We start from the raw sequence: 14,825 nt of genomic DNA, 5'->3' as shown, positions 1-14,825 counted from the left end.
TGGTATAAGGAAGTCGATAGAAGGAATGGAGCTGTCTAGAGGCTGGAGGTTCGCTAGGACTACGCTATTTTCACCGTAGGTAAGTAATAGGAGGCCCACGGGACGCGTGTGCAGAGTGTGAACTCACACGCGAGATGCGTAACGTCTATGGACAGTACAGTTCAAGTTAAAGGTGAGTACGGACAATCCTGACTAGTTAGGACTAAAACGACTGTGGATCTAGACACTAGGACAGTTAAACTACCCTTGAGCACCGAAATGCTCTCGTTACCTCACCCACGAGCTGCAGGTGCATAGGTGTCAAAGTGTGTCGGGTTCTCGCATTGAAGTCTATGGAGCCTGGAAGAAAAGATGCTGCAGGCGACCAGGAGGAAGCTGTCCGGTGCGATCCAAGGGTGGATCGGTGAAGAAGAGGACCTGAAAGCAGAGGGACAATGTTCAAAGTCACTAGCCAGTGACCGGTGTGGAACCAGGAAGGAACCAGGTGCTGTTTTCGCGATCAGGTGAAGAGTGGACGCTTGTCTCTGCAGCCACGTGGACCAGGAGGTGTCTTCGACGATCAGGATGGAGGCACGAGCTGTCCCACGCAGGCTCTCGCTGTCGGCGGTGTTGGATCCGGAATCGGCGTCAACAGGCCTTGGCAAAGGCAACCCACGCGGTAAGTGGAAACGGCGTCTGGAGTGGACCAGGAGGGGGTCCGGGGTGCTCCTCTTTTGGAAGGGAGCAAGGGCCAGTCTGGAGCAACCAGACCAGCAGTTAAGATTTCAAGGTTCGTCGTCTAGGAGGCCACTAGCCAGCCGGCAAGTGACCAGACAACGTGTCGAGCAGCAAACAGGTAGAAGGGCCCCACGCAGATCTCGTGGATGCTGGAGGGCTGTTCTTCGGTGCAGGAGCTGCTCGGGGCTGGGGCTTCTCAATCCCCAAAGCACTTGGGCGAGTTTACCTTGGGAGTCGTGCTGGAAGCAAAGTGCAGTTTCTTTCAAGATGGCCGGTCCCACGTGTCTCGTCGCACCCACGGATCTCAGCTGTGCTACAGATGTGAGTTGAGGTCTGAGAAGTCTGGGAATTCGGGTCTCGTCGGGCTCTGAAGTCTGGATCCTCGAGGGAAGACGACAAACTGAAGCCGCTGGACGCTTGATGGTGCCTGCTTGTGCAGGGTGGACACTCCTTGCCCACAAGGGAGATTCTTCAGTCTTCTGTGGAGCAGAACGTCGAAGTCCAGAGTTTCTTCTTGTAAAATGTTCAGGATAATCTAATTTGGAATGGGACCAGCTCCTACCTTTATTCTCCTAAAGGGGGCTGCACTACTGACTAGGTCCCTCCCCTGGGTGGGACCAGGAAGGGGGTGGTTACACCCTCTATCCTTTGTCCGGTTTCGCCCCAGAGCTGGGGCAGGGATGCCCCAGCAACTGGTTTGAACCGGTGTATGCACAGGACACCTTGTGTGCCCCGGGCATGTCTCATTCCTTTCAGGCCTGTCCTACCCAATACACAAAATCCTGTCTGGGGTGGTGCTAGCACCTCCCAAGGCAGGAAACCCTTTGTCCAAGCCTTCCTCGCTGGAAGGACTCCCAGCAGCAGGAGGTCAGACTTGTGTCTGTGGTGGCAGCATCCATTTTGTGATGCCAAGGCTCGAGTTAACTTTAACCGGGGTTCTCAGTTACATACTTGTCGTGTCCCTCTAGAAGGGTGGAATGCTACCCCCGTCGCCAGAATTGGCGAGGGGGTAGTATTCCAATTCGTATGACACCTTACTCGACATGTTTTGATAATGCTATACCAAAGTTAGCATTTAACCGCGAGGATTATAATGCACTTAAGAGTATATGGTATAGCGTTATCATGGAACAGCCATTAGGACTTGGTTCCGCAAGCTGCAGACGGGCTCAGCTCATGCCAGAGCACCATCTCACGTAATTCCAAGCACTCTGCCTTTAGGATTGATAAGGCCTGCCATAGGAGTGACTGATAGGAATATATGTGTCCATTTTAGGGTTAGATATAGGTATACTATATCTATAGCAAAGGGTGATTACACCACCTTGCCCCAGCTGTCGTGCAGCCAGTTGTCTGTTTAGATGGCCAGCCAGGGGTGGCATAATACATGCTGTAGGCCCTGGGTACACCTATGCCCTGGGTACCTATGGTACACTGTACAGGGACTGATAAGGTGGCCCAGTACCAATTGGTAAATGCACCTAAAGTACATTGTTGTCAATTTAGAGCGAGAACAGCTAGGCTGTGGGTCTGATTAGCAGGCCCACAGTCAGGGAAAGTCGTAAACCAGTGAAGCAAAACGCAAAAATATGGAGTGACCATAGGATTGCAGACCCCACTCTCCTACAAACACCACCAAACCAAAAAGAAGAGCACTAGCAAAGAAGGAACTAGAACTACTTCAAAGGGAATCAGAGAAACTCCTGCTGAAGGAGGCTATCGAGCCTGTACCTCCCATAGAAAGAAACAAGGGGGTGTACTCTACGTACTTCCTGGTACCAAAGGTAGACGAAACAATGAGACCCATCCTGGACCTAAGGTTCCTCAACAAATACATAAAAACACATTTCAGAATGACGTCCCTGCAAGCGGTCCTTCCTCAGATACAAGGCGGGGACTTGGGGACTTCATGGTCACCATAGACCTCAAAGATGCCTACCTGCACATCCCAATGAACAGGCGGCACAAACATCTGCTAAGATTTGTCATCAATACAGATTACTACCAATTCACGGCCCTGGCATTCGGACTGAAATCAGCACCAAGGGTATTCACAAAGTGCCTCGCAGCAGTTGCAGCACACTTAAGGAGGGAAGGGATCCACGTATACCCTTACCTAGACAACTGGCTAATAAAGGCAAGGTCATACAAGACATGCAAACGGCACGCACAGCGAGGGACAGACACACTGATGGCCCTGGGTTTCTCCATCCACTGGGGAAAATCCTCAATGAACCCAGAACAAGTACAAATCTTTCTGGGTGCGCAGATCAAAACCGTACAGGGAAAGGTGTTCCCCAGTGAAAAGAGAACGCTGGTGCTACTGAAGGAGGCGCGGCTCTGCCAGAAGGGGTGAGCTCTGACAGTGAGGATGGAGAGCAAGATGATGGGCATGATGGCCTCATGCATACACATAGTACAAATGTACGACTCCACATGAGACCACTCCAGGAGTGGCTACAGGACCAATGGTCCCAAGCTAAAGGTTGTTGGGAAGATCTAGTGGTTGTTACGCACGCAGTGCACAAGGAGATATCATGGTGGAACAAAAGAAACATAACAAATGGGAAGCCTCTAACACCACCAACACCAACAGTGACCATCACCACAGACTCAATCAATCAATCAATCAATCAGTGACACTTATAAAGCGCGCTACATACCCGTAGGGTCTCAAGGCGCTGGGGGGGGGGGTTGCCGCTACTGCTCGAACAGCCAGGTCTTCAGCTTCTTCCTGAAGGAGAGGTGGTCTTGGGTCAGGCGCAGGTCGGACGGGAGGGAGTTCCAGGTCTTGGCGGCCAGGTAGGAGAAGGACCTTCCTCCTGTAGTCGCTCTTCGGATGCGGGGGACGGCGGCGAGGGCGTGGTTGGCTGATCGGAGGTGGCGTTTGGGAGCGTAGAAGTTGACTCGGCTGTTGAGGTAGCTCGGGCCTTGGTCGTGTAGGGCTTTGTGTGCGTGGGTGAGGAGGCGGAAGGTGATTCTCTTGTTGACGGGGAGCCAGTGAAGGTCTCTCAGATGTCCGGAGATGTGGCTGGATCGTGGGATGTCGAGGATGAGTCTGGCTGAGGCGTTTTGGATCCGCTGGAGTCTCTTCTGGAGCTTGGCGGTGGTCCCGGCGTAGAGGGCGTTGCCGTAGTCCAGTCGGCTGGTGACGAGGGCCTGGGTGACGGTCCTCACCCATCCCAGAAGGGATGGGGAGCACACATGGAAAAACTCAGTGAGGGGTCTGTGGACACCAGCGGATGCGGTCAAACACATCAATTACCTGGAACTAAAGACCGTTTTCCTCGCAATAAAGGCCTTCCAGCCGAAGCTGTACAACCAAACAGTGTTGATCCAGACAGACAACACAAGAGCGATGTTCTACATAAACAAGCAGGGAGGCACACAATCAGCACCGCTGTCAGAACTAGCGCAGGAAATATGGAGATGGGCCATCCCACTCAAAATAGACCTGCTGGCGATACACCTGCCAGGAAAGGACAACGCGTAAGCGGACTGGCTCAGCAGACAGACATCGGCTTCCCACGAATGGGAGCTCAATGCCCAAGAGACAAAGAGACTGTTAGACAGGTGGGGAACACCATTAGTAGACTTGTTTGCAACACCCAAAATGCAAAATGCCAACACTTCGCATCCAGGCAACCAGGGCAAGGGTCCCTGGGGGATGCCCTATGGATAAGCTGGTCAAAGACATTTGCTTACGCTTTTCCGCCGATTCCCCTGATACACAAGGTACTCAGCAAGTGCAGAACAAGCAACATGACCCTGATACTGGTCGCACCTCAGTGGGCCAGGCAGACCTGGTACTTGCAGATTATGGAGATGACAGAGTGCACCACACAGATTCAGGAGATGGAAAGACCTACTCTCCATGCAAATCGGAGAGGTGTTGCATCCAGAACCAGAAAGCCTCAGCCTGGCTCCTGAAGACTTAGAGTTCGCACACCTGAAATTACCTGGGAGCACCCTGAGGGTACTCCGAGAGGCAAGAAGACCAAGCACGCGAAAGTGCTACGTGGTCAAATGGAGGAGGTTCACACTATGGTGCAGAAAGGAAAAACTGCACAACAAGATGACAAGGGACTCAACAGTTCTTAAATACCTCACGCACCTGCTCGAGGCTAAACTGAGCTCATCCTTGCTAAGAGTACACTTGGCAGCCATAGTCGCTTACACTAGAGGAGAGACAGGCAAAAGCTTCTTTACTTCACAAATAGTAAAAAGATTCCTGGAAGGTGCAAAGAAGATCGCACCGCCAAAGAGGTTGCCAGCACCAGCATGGAACCTCAATTTAGTCCTGACGGAACTCATGAAAGTGCCCTTCGAACCGATCCATAGGGCCTCCCTACAAATGCTAACTTGAAAACTGCATTCCTAGTGGCAATCACCTCGCTGCACAGGGTGAGCGAGCTACAGGCGTTAACGCTACAAGAACCCTTAATACAAATTCAGAACGATAGAGTGGTGATGAGAACGGACCCACACTTTATGCCAAAGGTGGTGTCAAAGTTCCACATCAACCAAACAATTCAAATACCTAGTTTCTTCCAGAAACCAACGACAAACGCAGAAAGGGCACTGCACACCCTGGACGTCAGACGTGCAGTCATGCACTACATAGAGAGAACTAAGGATCACAGGAAAACCAAACAGTTTTTTGTGTCATTCGCAGACAGTTTCATGGGAAAAGCAGTTACTAAGGGAAGCATTGCACGATGGATCGCCCAAGCAATACAATTCTGCCACAAACAAGCTGGGCAAGAATTAGCAGAGGAGCCACGGGCCCATTTGACCAGGAAAAAGGGAGCAACTATAGCCTTCCTAGCTAACACTTCCATTCAGGACATGTGCCTGGCGGCAACATGGGCTTCAGTGCACACGTTCACAAAACTTAGTGTGTGGACATACAAATGAACAAAGAAGCACAAGGAGGACAGAAGGTGCTTCAACACATATTCAAAAACAAAAGCTCATCTTCCACCCAGCCGCCACAATGATAACAAACCGCTACAAAGTCTATGCACAGCATAGTGAATCCAGGAAGATTCACGCTGCAAAACGAATTGTTTCTTACCTGTCGGTGTAGTTTTGCAGCTTGAAGGTCTTTCTGGATTCACTAGCGAACCCACCCACCTCCGCCAGTAAAATGAGGCTGGAGAAAGAAGTGGTAAAAACAGGGACAATACTTAAAACGGACTTTTTGAAGAAAAAAGCAGTAAAAACAAATTTGCCATTCAATTCGGACAGAACACAAACGGAAAAGAAAAAAAGAATCCAAAGATGGCGCCCAAGGGTGGGAGCTTCCGCAGGAAGCATGCCAACTTCACAGGAATGACACCAGAAGGTGGGACGTCGACGCCCACCCGGGCTAAGGAGAAAAGAAAAAAAAACACAAAGAAAAGACTACGATTCCGGACCCAACCACTAGACTGCGGAATAATACACAGCATAGTGAACCCAGAAAGATCTTCAAGCTGCAAAGCTACACTGACAGGTAAGAAACTATTCGTTCTCCAGTATTGGAAGCTTTTTAAAAAAAAATTATGCTTTATTTATTGTTTTTTATCATCATACGATGCATGTCATACAATTCAGCCCAAGGGAATTGGCGATATTAAGCACTGATGCGTGTATATATTTTTCCAAAAGTGCGGTGCGCACTCGCGCATATAGCATAGAAGAAAAGGTGGCGTCAGTCTGGAGCATTAATTGGAGGGAGACAAACGTTTCCGGCTCCTTCGGGAATTCCGGGGTCTTGGCCCGTACACTCTGCCAGAGCCTGGTGTAGAGGAATAGGTCCATAAATGAGTGCTGAGCCTCCCCAAAGAACTGGTCCTTGGTACGAAATACCCCTCCGAGATCTAGGTCGCCCCAAGTCGCATAATGTAATTTAGTCAGCAAGTTTTGGCAAATCTTTTCCGTCGTAACAGGCAGCAGAGGACAGCATCGCTAAGGTATTCTGGGGGAGTACAGTCGGGCACTACCTCAGCTCGCGCTAGCCAGTGCCATGCTTTGACCGTACAGTGTACTGTGGATGGGTCCCTATCTCGCTCCTTGTATGGTGTAAACACATAGCCTGATGTTGGGACCGGAGCCATGTGCCCATCCTCTACTGCGAGATGGGGCATATACGGGGGAGGATGAAACCAGTACACTGCAAAATGAGCCTGTGCGCTATATTAATACTGTTCAAAATCTGGGTTATCAAATCCCCCGAAACGATATGGCAGCGCAAGGGTTTCCAGTTTCAGCCGCGCTTGTTTGCCACCCCATATTAACGGGACCAGTTGCGTTTTTAATGTTTTAAAAAAGTGGGCTCCCGGATGATAAGGGATGTTTATGAATAGATATCAAAATTTGGAAACTAGAACCATTTTCATTAAGGAAATCCTCCCGGCCATCGAGAGGGGAAACTTAAGCCAACTCGTGATGTTGTCCGTCACCCTAGTCATAGCACGCCCATAGTTCGTCCTCATCAAGGTATCCTTATCCCTGGTGACGTAGATTCCCAGGTATTTAAAGTCATCTGTTATCCACGTCAACGGATAGTCCAAGGGGTGCGGGAGTGTGTGGTCAGTGAGGGGGGAAAACCGCTGACTTGCCCCAATTTATTTGTACTCCAGCTATTGCCCCAAATTTAGTGATCTCACGCAAGACCGGATTAAGGTTGTCTCGTGGTTTGTGTATATATAGAGTAATGTCGTCCGCATATAGGTACACTAACACTTGCCTATAGGGATAAATAAGGCCTCTATGGTTGTGATGCTGGCGTAACTTAGCTGCTAGGGGCTCTACGGCTATGGCAAACAAAACAGGGGATAGCTGGCATCCCTGCCTTGTCCCCCTAGTAATAGGCAATGTCTCCGAGCGGGGTCCATTAAGAAAAACTCTGGCACATGGTTCAGTGTAGAGTAATTTAATCCAGCTTAGAAAGGGATCCGGCATCCCCATGTGCGCCTGTGTCCCCATCACATAATCCCACTCTACGGAATCAAACACTTTATTCGCGTCTAAAAAGACAACCACCGCAGCGCTATGCGGATCTATATATTGTATGATAGCCAGAAGGGTCAGGCAACACCAATCGTTCTAGGAGGAGGTTTAATCTCGTAGCGAGCACTTTGGCCAAGATCTTGGTATCGCTATTAAGAAGTGACAGAGGTCGGTACGAGTCACACTGACCAGGAGGTTTGCCGGGTTTAAGCAGTGACAAAATGTGGACTTCCCACAAGGTCGCAGGTAGGCATCCCCCTCCAGTGCTTCATAAAATACCACCTTCAGTATGGGAGCTAAGATGGAAACATAGGTCTTATAGAAGTCAATAGGGATTCTATCCGACCCCGGGGATTTTCCTGACTTCATGCTCATTATAGCCTCCGTGATCTCGTCAACTTCTAATTCGTGAGCTAGGAATTTGCATTGTGCATCTCCCATGCTAGGGCTACATCCTCCAAGTAATCCCTCAGACCCAGTATATTCTCTCTCTGTGACATATAAAGCCGTTTGTAATATTTCGTGAGGGTAATCATTTGGTCCGGGAGTGTCCTACACGGCGTTCCCTGCTTGTCACGGAATTCAGTGACATAGTTACGAAATCTAGGGGGTCTCACCGCTCCCGCAAGGGACCTCCCCGGCATATCACCCTCTCCATCTACTCGAGCCACATAGTGTTTCCCCCAAAATTTACACTCCCTCTCAGCCATCTCCTTGTATCCGTCATTTTCTCACGCAGACTAGCAGTGAGGGCGCCTGAATCATCTCCGTCCAGTATCTCCTGCTCCAACCCTCAGTTCATTCTCCAGTTTGTTCAAATCCCGTCCCTTCAGTATGCCCCCTCCCTTGGAAATGCACCATCTGCGCACTGTGACTTTAAATGCCTCCCATACTGTCGTCAGACTGGCTACGGATCCTGTGTTTCTGGGGAAGAATTCAGTAATCTCCTGCTCCATCTCTGCCTTAAAGACAGCATCCTGTAAGTGCAGGGGATTAAGTCTCCAATTAATATGGGGGTCTGGTCCACCGGGGGCCGTACGGTAACTAACACCGGGGAGTGATCGGAGAATGTTCTAGCCATGTGTGCCACCTTGCCAACCCAGTGTGCCATTCACCTCGAAGTAAACACATAATCCAACCTGGCCCAAGTATTGTGCATTGTTAAGTGGTGTGTCCCTTCCATCAATGTAGTGCAAGAAGCACCAGGCTTCTAGCAAGTTATCCGAGGTTACAGTGTCCTTCAAGGTGCGTTGAGAGTTGTAGTGTGCCGCTGTTGCATGTGATCGGTCTAGACTGGGGTCTACGACAGTGTTAAAGCCCCCCAAACACATATCTGTGCCCAAGCGTGTATTTTGCCCCGTAGTGTAAGCATATGATGTACATCAACATTGGCCCCATAATAATTGGCGAATACCACATCGTGCGAGTGCAGTCTGCCCCACAGCAAGCAATATGGCCACTCCCCTAGAGTAACTAGAGTAGGACGTGAAGCAGCTATGGGATGCCCATCTGGACGCGAACCTGGGCGTGCTTTCCTGTGAGAGGTGAGTCTCCTGCAGGAGAGCCACATGGACTTGATGGCGATCTAAATATCCCAGCACTTGCCTACGCTTCCTGGGGTCGTTCAATCCCCTCATATACCAAGAGATGATATGTAGGTCTGTTCTATCCTTATTGTCGCTAGTCATGACTATCGAATAATGCAATCTGTGTATTTGCTTGGTCACATTCACCTCTCAGCCGTACATGGATGAGTCTCAGCTCACATTGCCCCTCCCCCTCCTCCCCCCAGTCCCTCCCCCACACCGGCTACCCCAACTTGCCAGGAATAAACAACCCTCCACCCATACACCCGCCCCAACATGGAGCTTCCGCGCTCCTATCAATAGAACCATACAAACAAGAACGGGGGGAATGCCCTCAAGTGGGGGCCACCAGGGACTACCGCCATAGGCACTCAGCCCCTCTATCACACCCATCTCCAACCGGGCGGTCAGTAATGCCAAGGTATCATCTGGATTCATACATCACCAGTCTGCAGAGCGTCTATAAAAACAAACCCGGTGACCGTGCTGCTGGCAGCCGCCTTCTATGTTAGCCTGTAGTGTCAAGCTGGTTCCGAAAGTGGTGAGTGGGATCGTGAGCGTCGCCGCGCAGCCTCCTCCTGGGAAGTCTATCGCCTGTCCCGCTTCAGATAATCTTCCGCCTGTTGTGGTGTGTTGAAAATATGCATTGACCTCCGAAGTTGGATCCGTAATCTTGGGGGGTACAGCATAGCGTACTGAATGCCCTGGGATTGTAGATTTTTTTTCACTGCTGTGAATTTGCGTCTGGCTTACTGCACTGTTTGGGTGAAGTCGGGGTAAAAGGATAGGATGGTGTTTTCATACCGCACTTCACCTTTTTCTCTCGCCAGTCGTAATACTGCGTCCCTGTCGCGGTAATTCAGGAACAGCATAATGTCGGGCGGGGGGGGCTCCTGTGGGGGGGGGGCGGGCGCGCTGCCAGCGCTCTAAGGGCCCTCTCAATGACTTTGTGCGCAGAAAAGGAGTCTTTCCCAAATAGGTCAATCAGCAGGCGTTCCATAAAGTCTTCCAACCTTCCCAGTGTTGGTAGATTCTGCCAGGCCTAGCATTCGAACGTTGTTTCTTCTGGAGCGGGCTTCCAACTCCTCATTCTTCGCAGCAATCACCTTTAACAGTTTGTCCATTTGTAGCATGTGTTGCCGGCCGGTCCCTGCTCCATCTTCCAACTCTGATACCCTGTGTTCCGCCTCCTTTAGCCACTCCATGCGTATCTAATTTTGCCACGACCGTTTCCAGTCGGTTGCTCCTGGCATCCATTTTAGAGTCAATGGAGGTGAGGCTTTGCTGCATTCCTACTTGGAGAGCCTTCCACCCCTCGTCTCTGGTTTCTGGAGGGTCATCGTCCCCTTGATCCCTAGAAGAGGAGCTGGGTGTTTTGCGGGTGTTGAACTGCAGCTTCGACTGCTTGGGTTCTGTCCTACCCATGTCGATCCTATGATTGCAGCCTTCGTCCGGCTAGGGTCAGCTAGGGTTAAGTTGCAGTGCTCACTGTTAGCGTCCCCATGGGTGGGCTTCACTTGTGTAGCCCCTCAGGCTACCCCGACGTCCTGCCCGGCAGCTTAGAGACAATCCGGGACAGTAGCACTGGTCAAGGAACGGGGGTCCGCCTCCGATGCGCACTGTGTGCAGGATAGCAGAGCACCGGCAGGTCTCAAGGTTCAAGGCTATCTGTATCAGCTCCCACTCCTGTTAGCTAGTGCGTGCAGCTGCCTTTCTAAAATGGCGGCGAGCGGTCTGTTTTTATTCGGAGGTTGCTCCTTGCAGCGCGTCAAGTACGGGCAAGCCAACGGGCACGGGGGGGGGGGGGGGGGGGGGTTGCAGGCCGCAACCAGGAGTGACCAAAGGGCAATTGTCAACAGGGTCCGCCAAGCTACATTGCAGCCCCCAGCGATGTGCGTATGTATCTGCGCTAGCTCCAGGGGCCCATCAAGTGTCTCTGCTACAAAATGGCGGCTCTGTTTGCTCTACCCAGCGCCAGTGTTCCTCGCCAGTCCAAGTTGCCCCCACAATCTGTTCCTTGCAGTCACCGTCCTCCCCAGGGCCCCCCGCTGCACCAGGGCCCCCGGTAATTCTTGCCTCCTCCTCTCCTCACAGTCTCCTTAGCCAGATCTCCAGTGTCCCCTCTATCCTCCAGTCGCTGTTTGTATATTCAGGGGTCGGCACCCACGATCATCCGCGGATCTGTGCAGCGGGCAGGGGGGGAGGGGGACACAGACTCCCAGCTCCAAAGTTGGTCAGGAGCCTCAGTACACCTTCCGCTAACCTATACCATTTGCAGATCGTTGCGGGTTGGCAGGATGGGGGTTATGTTTATCAGTCCGCCCGGATCAGCTGGAGCCTTACATGAGCACGGCCATCACGGTCCGTGCCACCTAGCGCCCCCCAGTATTGGAAGCTTTCATAGATTCACATGCGACTCACCCTCCCACCCTGAGAGGCTCACCTTGGATTTAGCATGAAGAGTATTTTTATGCACAAGTGCGCGAAAATCTGAGGAGCAGAAGGTTCTCTCAAGAGGGTTCTAAAGGTTGAGGATCTACGATTGGTTCTGGGAAAAGTTTGGTCTCTTTTACATAACAAGGCTTATGGGTTGCAAAAGGGAAATGGGCCTCGGCCTCTTTTCAGTTTATTATACTACTAAGCATTGCTTTTTTATGTACCGGAGACTCCCGTCTCGACGACGGGGAATGATTCAGGCATGTGAATCTATGTAAGCTTCCAATACTGGAGGACTACAGTTACAGGTAAGTAACTTGTTTTCTTCCGCCTTTTAAGCCATTGCACAAATGTGAACTACTATTTGTCAAATGGAAGGTAGCCTTCATCATGGCCATCATATCTCTAAGGAGAGTGTGGGAGCTTCAGGCACAAACCATAGAAGAGCCATTTTTATAAATACACCAAGGCAGAGTGGTTCTAAGGACTAACCCCAAATTATTACCTAAAGTTAATTCTGCTTTTCATATCAACCAATCTGTTGAGTTGCCTGTGTACTTCCCTCAACCAGATTCAGTGGCAGAACATGATCTTCATACCTTAGATGTAAAAAGTTTGTGAACACAATAGGTACAGGAGTTGCTGAGGGCGACTCCAGTCTAGACACACTTTAACATTGAGCTCTATGGATTGTTACCATAAAGGTACAGTTGATTACAGTACAGATTACTTTAGTAATTCCAAAACTATATTCAGTTCTGGGGTCTAAGCTGAAACCAGATTAGCAAAAACTGTTTAGTTACTGTGGTGAATTTTCATGAATATAAAGCGGTTTTAAAAGTTCACACTTAAAAACTTTTCAATGACAATCAGGCAATGTTATTCAATGGGAGAAAATGCAGGTTGCAGGTAAAGTATGATCGCGCTACTTTGGTAATCCAGTACTGGGCTTCTAGGGCCAGCACTGGGGTCTGAACATAAAACAGATAGGTAATTGCGTTTCAGTATTTCGTATGATTTTTAAAGAATATTTCAAGTTTTCAAAAGTAGGCGCTTAAAAGAAATTTAATAGAAAAGCAGACAATGGGTTCCTATGGAGAAAATACAGATCATTAGTACAACCGGTAAGGATTACTTTTGCGGTTCAGTACTGGGCTGCAAGGTACAGTACTGGCTTCTCCCCTGCTCACAGGTGAGTGCTTCGGAATTCGGCTGATTTTATATGAATATTTGCAGTTTCAAAACTCAAGTACAGTCGGTTCAGCCCCAGCAGCGCAGGGCCGGCCGGGTGCAGAGGTAGGTAGGCCCACAGATATCCAATGAGGGAAAGAGGGCCTTTGGTTGGTGGCTGCTGGCTAGCGCGACTGTGGGAGCTGGGCTCCTGGTCACTTGCTTAGGGCAAGGGGGGAGGGGGGGGGGGGAATAGGATAGGACAAAGGTGGCACAGCCAGCGGCACTCGGGTGCAGGGTGCTCTTGAGCCATCGGGCTCTCAAGGTTATCCAATGGGAAAGGTTAAAGAGGAACAAAGGCTGCAAGCTCGGGAACGGAGACTCTCCAGGGGTGACCAGCACTTCGAGAGGTAAGTTGGGACCTTGGAGCAGAGGTAGGTACCCCAAAGGAGGCACAGGGGTCTGTGGGACGTCTTTAGGTGTCGGAAAAGCTTACCGTTGGCCCTTGGTTCTGAGTCTGCAGGCGTCGTCTGGTTCGTCGAGGAGCATCTTTGGGCACTGGACTTCGGGTCCCAGTCGCCGGGGGGGGGGGGGGGGCGTCCTTGTGGTCTTTGGTCGGTTGGGCACGGCTCGGGCTCTGCGGGTCTAAAGTGGGCTGGTCCGGAGCTTCCAGGTTGGCACCTGGTGGGTTGTTGCAGCAGAGCCTCTGCTGATGGGAGTCCCAGGCTTTAAGAGGGTCACAGCAGGTAGGTCCTCTGGGTGTCCCAAGGTTGCTGTCCGCAGGAGTCGCCGGGATTAGGCAGGAGCCGGTTCCAGGATCGACAGGCCGGTAGGGCTGGGGCCAAGTCAGTTGTTGTCATCCTGTTAGCAGCTGCACGGCGGGTCTTCTTCTTCTTGATCTTCTTTCTTCTTTTCTTATCGAGATCTAAGGAAGGAAGGTTCAGGGAGCCCCTAAATACTGAATTTAGGGTTGTTACAGGTAGGGCAAGGACAGGGACCAATAGGTCCCTGTCCTGGGGTGGGTACACCCCCTAGCCTGCTCCTCTCCTGTGGGAGGGGGTCAGGAGCCTAGCTGTGATTGGGCAGGGCCCCCCATCTACAAGATGGCCGGAGCCCGGGGTCGTGCTTCACCTAGTCTCCCCCACCTGAGGGGTGGGGTTGGCACAGGCTGACACACACCCTTCCTGACGTAGTTTTTCCCGCCAGAGTGGGGGTCACTACTGGTGGGGGCCAGTTGCTGGGTACAGCAAATGGTCTGGAGAAGCTCACATAGGCAGCATGCCTTTGAAGCTTCCCCCTGCCCATCCTGGGGGAGGAGACCTAGCACCTCGCCCAGGATGTGCATTGTTACAGGCCCAGGAGAGCGGGAGCCTCTCCACCCAGGGGTCCAGCAGCAAGTCTGCTGTGTGGCAGCCTCTGCAGCCACTCATCCCAGACGTGGATTGTAGGTTAGGGTTTCAGGGGGCATCTTTAAGATGCCCTCTGGTGCATTGTACATTAAATCCCACACTGGCCTCAGTGCGGGTTTAATGTGCTGAAAAGTTTGGTACCAAACTTGTCAGTCTTCAGTGTAGCCATTATGGTGCTGTGGAGTTCGTAATGACAACCTCCCAGCATATACTCTTAATGGCATCACTGCACTTACAGTGCCCAGGAATGGTCCCGAGTACTGTAGGGGCACAGGGCTCCTGCACCTATGGCATATGGCACCCAGCCAGAGGGGTGACGGAAGTGTGCCAGGGCAGTGGGTTCTGTGGGCATGGCACACAGGTATGTGTGCCATGTCGACTCTTTGTTTAGTTCTGTACTTAGGCATTCCGCCTGCAAAGGCAGTTTGTGGGTGCCAGGGTACAGGGTCCCTGAGGGTGGCACAATATGCGCGGCTTCCCTCAGGGGTCTTCTCTGGTCACCGTGCCCTGG

General features: G+C 51.2%; 1 protein-coding gene across 2 annotated transcripts in view; it reads left to right on the top strand.

Moving 5' to 3' along the window:
• ZNF638 (zinc finger protein 638) overlaps positions 1 to 14,825 on the top strand; it is a 985,826-nt gene that overhangs the window by 899,455 nt on the left and 71,546 nt on the right. The window lies entirely within an intron of this gene.

The sequence above is a fragment of the Lissotriton helveticus genome, chromosome 2_1, assembly GCF_964261635.1.
Source record: "Lissotriton helveticus chromosome 2_1, aLisHel1.1, whole genome shotgun sequence".
Lineage (NCBI taxonomy): Eukaryota > Metazoa > Chordata > Amphibia > Caudata > Salamandridae > Lissotriton > Lissotriton helveticus.
This window is presented reverse-complemented; position numbering and strand designations above follow the sequence as displayed.